The sequence below is a fragment of the Ochlerotatus camptorhynchus genome, unplaced genomic scaffold (genome assembly GCF_037179485.1).
Source record: "Ochlerotatus camptorhynchus isolate MF236.1 unplaced genomic scaffold, CSIRO-AGI_Acam_v1.1 ptg000196l, whole genome shotgun sequence".
Classification (NCBI taxonomy): Eukaryota; Metazoa; Arthropoda; class Insecta; order Diptera; family Culicidae; genus Ochlerotatus; species Ochlerotatus camptorhynchus.
The window spans coordinates 5,064,528-5,072,242 of NW_027040686.1; the positions used below are offsets into that span (position 1 = coordinate 5,064,528).

At 43.6% G+C, this 7,715-nt stretch overlaps 1 non-coding gene across 1 annotated transcript; it reads right to left on the reverse strand.

The window, feature by feature from the left end:
• Nucleotides 1-2,096: 2,096 nt before the first annotated feature.
• Nucleotides 2,097-2,178, reverse strand: TRNAS-UGA (transfer RNA serine (anticodon UGA)). Its single transcript has one exon. It is a non-coding gene; the product is annotated as a tRNA-Ser (tRNA).
• Between the last annotated feature and the right edge of the window lie 5,537 nt (nucleotides 2,179-7,715).

Genomic DNA, 7,715 nt, shown 5'->3' on the forward strand with positions numbered 1-7,715 from the left:
TCGGCCCCCGCTTTACTACCGTTAGTTTTAAGTAATTTTGTAATCTTTAAAATGAATATCGGCTCCGCAAAGTTACATCAATTGAGCCTGGAAAAATAAAAGCATTATAAAAAAAGGCTAGAACATAGATTAAAACCAGGCATATTTATTTTGAATTTGATCTAGTCATTAGGGCCAACAACTGGAGCACTAATGCCTTAACTTGCACACTTACCCTATTCAAAATTAATCATGCTTGAAAACTTTTTATCTTTCACTAGTAAAAATTTCATAGTGGTGTATCTTACCGTTTTTGAGATGTTTTTTTGGTTTTAACTCAAAACGTACGTGATGTCCAGGAAAATCTGGAAACTCCAACGATTTTTGTTTTTAATTTCGTTCGTATACCTACCTAATCAAAAAAAAATCAAATACACAAGTAATAATTTGGATTTTATGAGGCTTCTGTAGACCATGTTTTAGACTTGTAGAATACTTTAAAACCTTGACAAAAATTTGCAATGTTACTTGGGTAGCTTGTTAGTCATTGCAATAACAACCACATTTTGACATTTTGAAATTTAAAAATCTCCAGAGCAATTCCACGCCAAATGACGAATCGATCAGACTTCTTCGATTTGAATGAAACTTGGCATAATTGTTTGTTATTCAAATTTGTACTAAAATTCGACCATATTGTTTCTAGCATATGTTTTCAAAATGTTTCAATAAATCGTAGCACGAATAAAGTCTCTTCTAATCAAAAAGTAGTCTGAGACAAAGTTGTAGGAAAAAAATAGGCTTTCTAAAAAAATGTACACGGTTACAAACTTTGAAGTAATTATAGTCCAAAAAAGTGTTTCAAACTTAGATAACAAAACATGTCCTTAAGTTAACTTCAAATCTTCATTTTATATTAAACTGTTACACATATTTGCAAAAATCGTACTAAACGAACAAAACATAACAAGTTTTATGGAAAATATGTTTTGCCGTTATACACATAAGAGTCCCACGGTGCATAAGGATTGCGTAGAACATGGGACGGTTATGCGTACAACGGCAGTGTTCCAGTCGATTAAAAATATAAACTTTGAATAACAAGTTTTACGAAACCTTCAACTAACGATCGGAAACCATTCCATCGAATCCTTGGCCACCTTTAATCTTCATCCGGGGCAGAAATTTCCAGTAAAATCCATCTCATTCGAAATCAACATTCAAAACAGTCGAGTCACCTAGCCACTTCACTTTCAAGCGTCGTCAGATTGCAACGTCCCTGAGCTAGAAAGTGCTAGTGGTGGTGCTGTTGTTGTTGTTGTTGTTGCTGCTACCTTCACGCTCCATACATACACCCATTGGTCATTCTTCAACGACATCGGGGACACATCACGCCTGCTGCCCGTCGTCGTCGATGTCCATTTTTCGGAAGGTTGTAATAGTTTTAATTTATTGCCCTCTCTCGGCGCTCACACTTCATTCGTAAACAACACTGACTCTCGAACGACGTCAAGGAACGTGACTCACCCCTAGCTGCGAGCGTGATGGTTCAATTCGGTCTCGTGTTTTTCCCCGAGTTTGGATGACGGCGCCCCAAATTGAATGTGATGAGAAAATTTTACATACCTGCAAAGGAAGGAAACAACGAAGAAGACATTAATAAAAAAGCGATGAAAAATTTCGGTCCCATCCCTGGACATTTTTTGCTCTAATAAGGATATCATTTTCACTCTCTCTCCCCCCTCTGTCTCTGTTTCTTTCAATTTTGGGTGTACTTGGTTCAAAGAGGAAAAAAAAATGAATAAGGAGCATCAGCAGCAGCAGCAGCAGCAGCTCAGCATTCCAGACGGAAATTATGAATGGGTCAGTGAACATGAACGTCTTCTTGTTGGAAAGTGTCATCCCAAGTCGAGTCCCTCGTCTCGGTGTCGCTTGGTCTGGTGGCTGGCTGGTCTGTACAACTGCGGTTGACAAATGGCACGAATGCACGAATGAATTGAATTTTAAGTGTTTCTTCTCGTCTTCACACAAATCATCCGACATTCGGGACCTATCGTTGTAGTGTTTCCCTCTATTGTCGTCTGGAATCGATTTCCATGGCAAAAAAAAAAAGATCTCGCTGTGGACAGGATTCGAACCTGTGCGGGTAGAACCCAATGGATTTCAAGTCCATCTCCTTAACCGCTCGGACACCACAGCACGTCGATTGATCAGTGAAGATAAGTGAAACAGAGCTACTGCTCCTAATTTAATTTTCATCATCTGCTCGGTTAATCCAATGCATTACAAACTATCAATTTACTTCTGCCAATTTTGGCTTCTCTTTTGTTCTGTAATAAAGTGGGTTGAACTTTAGCTTCCCATAGCTTCGAATTACGACGACTTTGACGTCGAGAAGACGGGGAAACTGGGAAACCGATTACTCCCAGGTGGCTGCCAGAAAATTGCAATCCCAGATCCTGGCTTCTGCTGCTGTTGGAGGCGACGAGTGAAATTTATTAAAACACTTTAATTTTTAATGGAAATAAATATCACTTTGCTTACTGGTACTGGTACTGCGGGGAGTGCACTCATGTTGGATATTAGGACGACGGCAACGTCCTCCTGCTGGAAGGAGTGATTTGTGCGGCACCGACGATGGCAGTGTGCACAGTGGGTTGTAAAAATTTAATTTTTAAAAAAAAAGTAAAACATTGAATGCCTGCTTTGGTAGCCAAAAAAGCTACTTGGATTGAGTTTATTTTTTTTATTTTGACGCATGTTTGACCCACTATGCTTGGTTTGGTTTGTTGGTAAACCCAGAAGTGAAAGTCTTCCAGTTAGAACTTCCAGAATCGAGAGAGAAAAATACGGAGAAAGAAAGTGGAAGTGCAATGCCTTCTTGCTCGTCCCGGTCCCAGCGGCAGTCAGTCAGTTAGTCAGTCTGCTAGTCTTTTGTCTTTCCGAACCTTAGATTCTAGCGCCGAGTGGCAAGCAAAGCAGGTAAAATTCCATGTGTCATTAAATTAAAGTTTGTCATACTATACTGACTGAGGGTGCTGCAACTCGGAACCACCACATGGACGAAGATGACGGCGATGGAAAAGCTTCCACCTTGTCTGCCAGTTGACGGTCCGTGCCTGGTTGTGTCTGGCGGTTACTTTTCCCATTTTCTCCGCAGCCAACATTGGGGTGATAATGAGTGGGTTTGGCAGTGTGGGTCGTCGTCGGTGCGGTTTCACACGAAATTGAATTTAATTAAATTTTCCCCGAGCTTTCAGATTCTCCGGACTCCGGACGCGACGTTCAGAAAAAAACGTGTGTGTGTGTGCAAGTGACTGTCGCAAGCTGTTGCTGCTGATTGACCTGCTGATGGGAAACTTGTCATGTTACTCGGATACGAGCGATGAGACGAGCATGCACAGAACGGGATCTGTGATTTGCTGGATGAAAAAAGGAATAATAGGGGGTTTCAGATTCATTGAAAAATATTTAAACTGTTCTCTTCAAATCAGTCTAAAGTAGATTAATTGCCACTTATTTAATTTTTGTCAGTGTTTCTATCTATTCCTTCAATATTTAACTGTTCAGTAACCATCTGTTAATTTTTCTACTCTTTTGTTTGCAACTGTTAAATTTTCGTTTGATTTATTTGAACTTGTTTAACATTTAGCTGCTAAATTGCTAACTGTTCGATTCTTCAACTTCTTGAATATTCAACTGCCCAAGTATTCAGTTTGCAGAGTGTCCATTCAAATCCAATTTTTGAATTTCCTTTTTTTTCCCGGTTATTTAATAGTAAACCCAACTCAAACATCACTCCTGCCTTGAACAAAAAAGGCGTCCAAAAATAACCGTTTAGAGATAAAGATATAATTTTTCAGCAGAATTGCTCTACAATACGTCTACTTTGAAGAAAAAAAATATGAGATGAGATTTGCATTAATATGTTGATGATCTAGATCTCCAAATTCTCATGGAATCATGAATGCGTATAAAATAAAAGAGTTTCACTGAAAAAATTATCTCAAATTTTGTTTTGGTATGTTGGAAGAAGCATGAACTGAGCAGGAGAAACACAGTATAAAAAGTACTTCAAATCTTCCTGGAGTTACGATGTTAAAGTTCATTTTATAACATATTGTGCAATGCAAAGATGTGATACCAAAATATTTATCATTCTCCAAATTATCCTGGCAATATTTTACAGGTTAATAGAAATCTTGATCGATGTCCAATCAGAATTTTCGAGCATGTTATGCTTCACGGAGACTCATAACATCATTTAAAATTATTACTTACTTACTTAAGGGTCCTGTGCACCACCAGCGGTGCAAAGGGCCAACGTGAAAGACTTCCATCCTGGGCGGCTGCTCGTTTTTGCCTTGACCTGGGCCCAGGTCAGATTCCTATCGACTTGCTCAATTTCCTTATTGAGGCTCCGCCGCCATGAGCCCCTGGGTCTGCCTCTGCTGCGATGTCCTGCCGGATTCCAATCCAGCGCTTGCTTGCAGATTTCGTTTCCGCCCCGTCGAAGTGTGTGGCCAACCCACCTCCACTTTCGCTCTAGAATTTCTGTTGCTGCTTCTGATGACATCGACAATGGAGCTCGGCATTCGAGATCCAGTTGTGAGGCCACCAGGCACAAATTATATACCGCAGGCATCGGTTGATGAAGACCTGCAGCTTTTGAGTGTTCTCCGCTGATACACACCACGTATAACAACACAGATTTCACGTTCGAGTTCAAAATTCGGATTTTGATGCGTTGACTTATCTGGTTGGATCTCCATACGTTTCGTAAACTCGCAAAGGCAGCCCTAGCCTTCTTGATTCGTGCACCTATGTCGCTCTTGGTCCCGCCGTCCGACGCTATTTGGCTGCCAAGATATTGGAAACTTTCGACCTTCTCCACTGCTTGCCCCGCCACCGTAAAGTTGGAAGAGTGGCCGGTGTTGATATCCAACGATTTGGTCTTGTTGACGTTGATGGTGAGACCCGCCGCCCCGACCCGATGGTGATGGTGAGCCCACGGTTCGGTACACGGTCAATCCATGATCTCGTCGATTACGATGAGAAACAGTAGCGGTGATATTATACATCCTTGTCTCACACCAGCGACTACCCGGATAGGGTCGGACAAGGCTCCGTTATGCAGAACTCTGCACGTGAAAGCCTCATACTGCGCTTCGATGAGGTTGACGATTTTATCCGGGACTCCCTTGCGTCTCAGGGCGCCCCACAGATTCTCGTGATTGAGACGGTCGAAAGCTTTTTCGTAGTCAATGAATACCAAATAAAGGGACTCTTGGAATTCATTGACCTGCTCCAGGATGATGCGGAGCGTGACAATATGGTCCACACAAGATCTTCCGGCACGGAATCCTGCCTGCTGCCGTCGGAGAGTCGCGTCGATCTTCTCCTGCATCCGATTCAGGATAACTTTGCACAGAACTTTGAGAACAATACACAATAACATGATGCCTCGCCAATTGTCGCACACAGTCAGATCCCCCTTCTTTGGGACCTTCACTAAGATGCCCTGCATCCAGTCGGCCGGAAAAGTTGCGGTGTCCCAGATATTACAGAATAGTTGATGCAACATTTGTGCGGATAGTATGGGGTCAGCTTTGAGCATCTCTGCTGATATGCGATCGACCCCTGGAGTCTTGTTGGATTTCATGCTTCGGATAGGTGCTTCAATCTCCTGCAGTGATGAGGCCTCGGAATTGACGCGAGTGATGCGCCGCACCCTTGGCGGATCATGCCGAGATGTTGATGGCTGGTTGGCCGTCGAAACTTGAAGAAGTTGTTCGAAGTGCTCAAACCAGCGTTTCAGCTGGTCAGTGGGGTCGGTAAGCAATTGTCCAGTCGTGTCCTTCATTGGCATACTCGGGTTCATCCTTGCTCCACTCAGGAGTCGTGAGATATCGTAAAGGAGGCGTATATCGCCAGTGTTTGCGGCTTTCTCCCCTTCGTCGGTCAGGGAGTTCACCCACGCTCGCTTGTCCCATCTGCAAGAGCGCTTGACTTCCTTCTCTAGAGCCGAGTACCGTTGACGGGCTTCGTTCTTGGCTCCTCTGGTTCTCGCCCGCTCTATCGCGGCTTTTGCTTCTCTACGCTCCTCAATCTTCCGACAGGTTTCATCTGGGATCCACTCTTTCCTCTGGGTGCCAAGCTCACCCAAGTTGTTCTCGCTTGTTTCTATAAAGGCATTCTTGATGGCCGTCCATTGTTCTTCTACGCTGCCACCTTCTGGAACGTCCGCAGCTCGAGTCTCAAGTTCTTCAACAAAAGACCCTTTTACCGTTGGATCTTCAAGTCGGCGTGTGTTGAATCGCCGCCCGAGTCTCTCCTCCCGTCGCTGGATCCGCGCCATGCGTAGGCGGATTTCACCGATTAGAAGGTGATGGTCAGACGCGATTTCGACGCTGCGTTTATTCCGAACATCAAGAAGGCTCCGTCTCCATTTTCGGCTGATACAGATGTGGTCGATCTGATTTTCGGTATGTCCATCACGGGAAACCCACGTGACTTTGTGCACTGGCCGATGGGGGAAGAGCGAGCCCCCGATCACCATTTCGTTATTGTCACAAAATTCTGCAAACAGCTCACCGTTCTCGCTCATGACACGCTCATAGTCCGTGTTGTCGGATCCGATCTTCGCATTGAAGTCGCCAGTGTAGATCTTGATGTCACCCTGTGGAACCTTATCCACGACGGCATTCAAGTGACTGCAAACATTCTCCTTGTCCTGTAGCTCGGCAGCATCGGTTGGCGCATAACATTATGGTAAGGTTACGAACCCGTGTTCTAGGGAGCGTTTTCACCTCGAATACCAGAGTAGTACCTGTCCCGACGGCAGTTTGTGGTCAACGAACTTCACTCAGTCCCAGGATTTCTAGCTTCATGCGTCGCGTCTCGTTGCGAGTTGTGCCAGTTTGCCCTGCTGGACTAACGTCAATACATTCCATGATCCAATTCGTGTCCGTTGTTTTGCGCTAAAAGTCGTTGCCGTTAAATCAGTTCGATGTCTTTCTCTGTTGGTTTCTGTAACAATTGTAAAGGTTTCAGAGACAGTATGTGGTTGGCCTAAGGTCTCCTATCCACCGTGATGGGGCTGCCATCTTAGGTGTAGCTTCCGGGGAAGAGCATTTCTTATTCAGCCGCTGGATGCCAGTCAGATGCTGTTTGAGCCGCACCTCCACGGTGAACAGACGCTCGGGTTGGCGAAGCATTTCCTCTATCACCGTGCTATGGTTACCGCGCCAGTGTTCGCGTCGCACCTCCTCACTCTGCTATTGTCGGATTGACAACATTGCCCAGGCTACGCCAACCAGCTGTGTCCATGTTTCAGCTGGCAGTCTTTTGTGATCATATGACTCGTGAAGGCGTGAGGTAGGAACTTGTGAGGACCGGAGCTAGGTATATCGCTCCTTCCAGATTGTCACTCACCATTTTGATTCATAACACAAATTGTGTTTAAAAATAATATTATTGAATTAAACAAATCATTCCGGACAGGACGTTGAATCAACGAAGAAAACTAAATTCTTTGATATTCCCTGATTTTCTTTTCTTGATTTTCAGAAAAAAAGACCGGGTTTACAAAATCAGTCGCGTTTTTCTAAATTTACATTTTTAAGACATGTTATGATCCAGGTAAAAAAGCAGTAACCTTGGCGTTACTTTGTGAATAAAACTGCAATCATTTTTATATCAATCAGCTTGCTATCTTTCAATCTACATGAAATTAT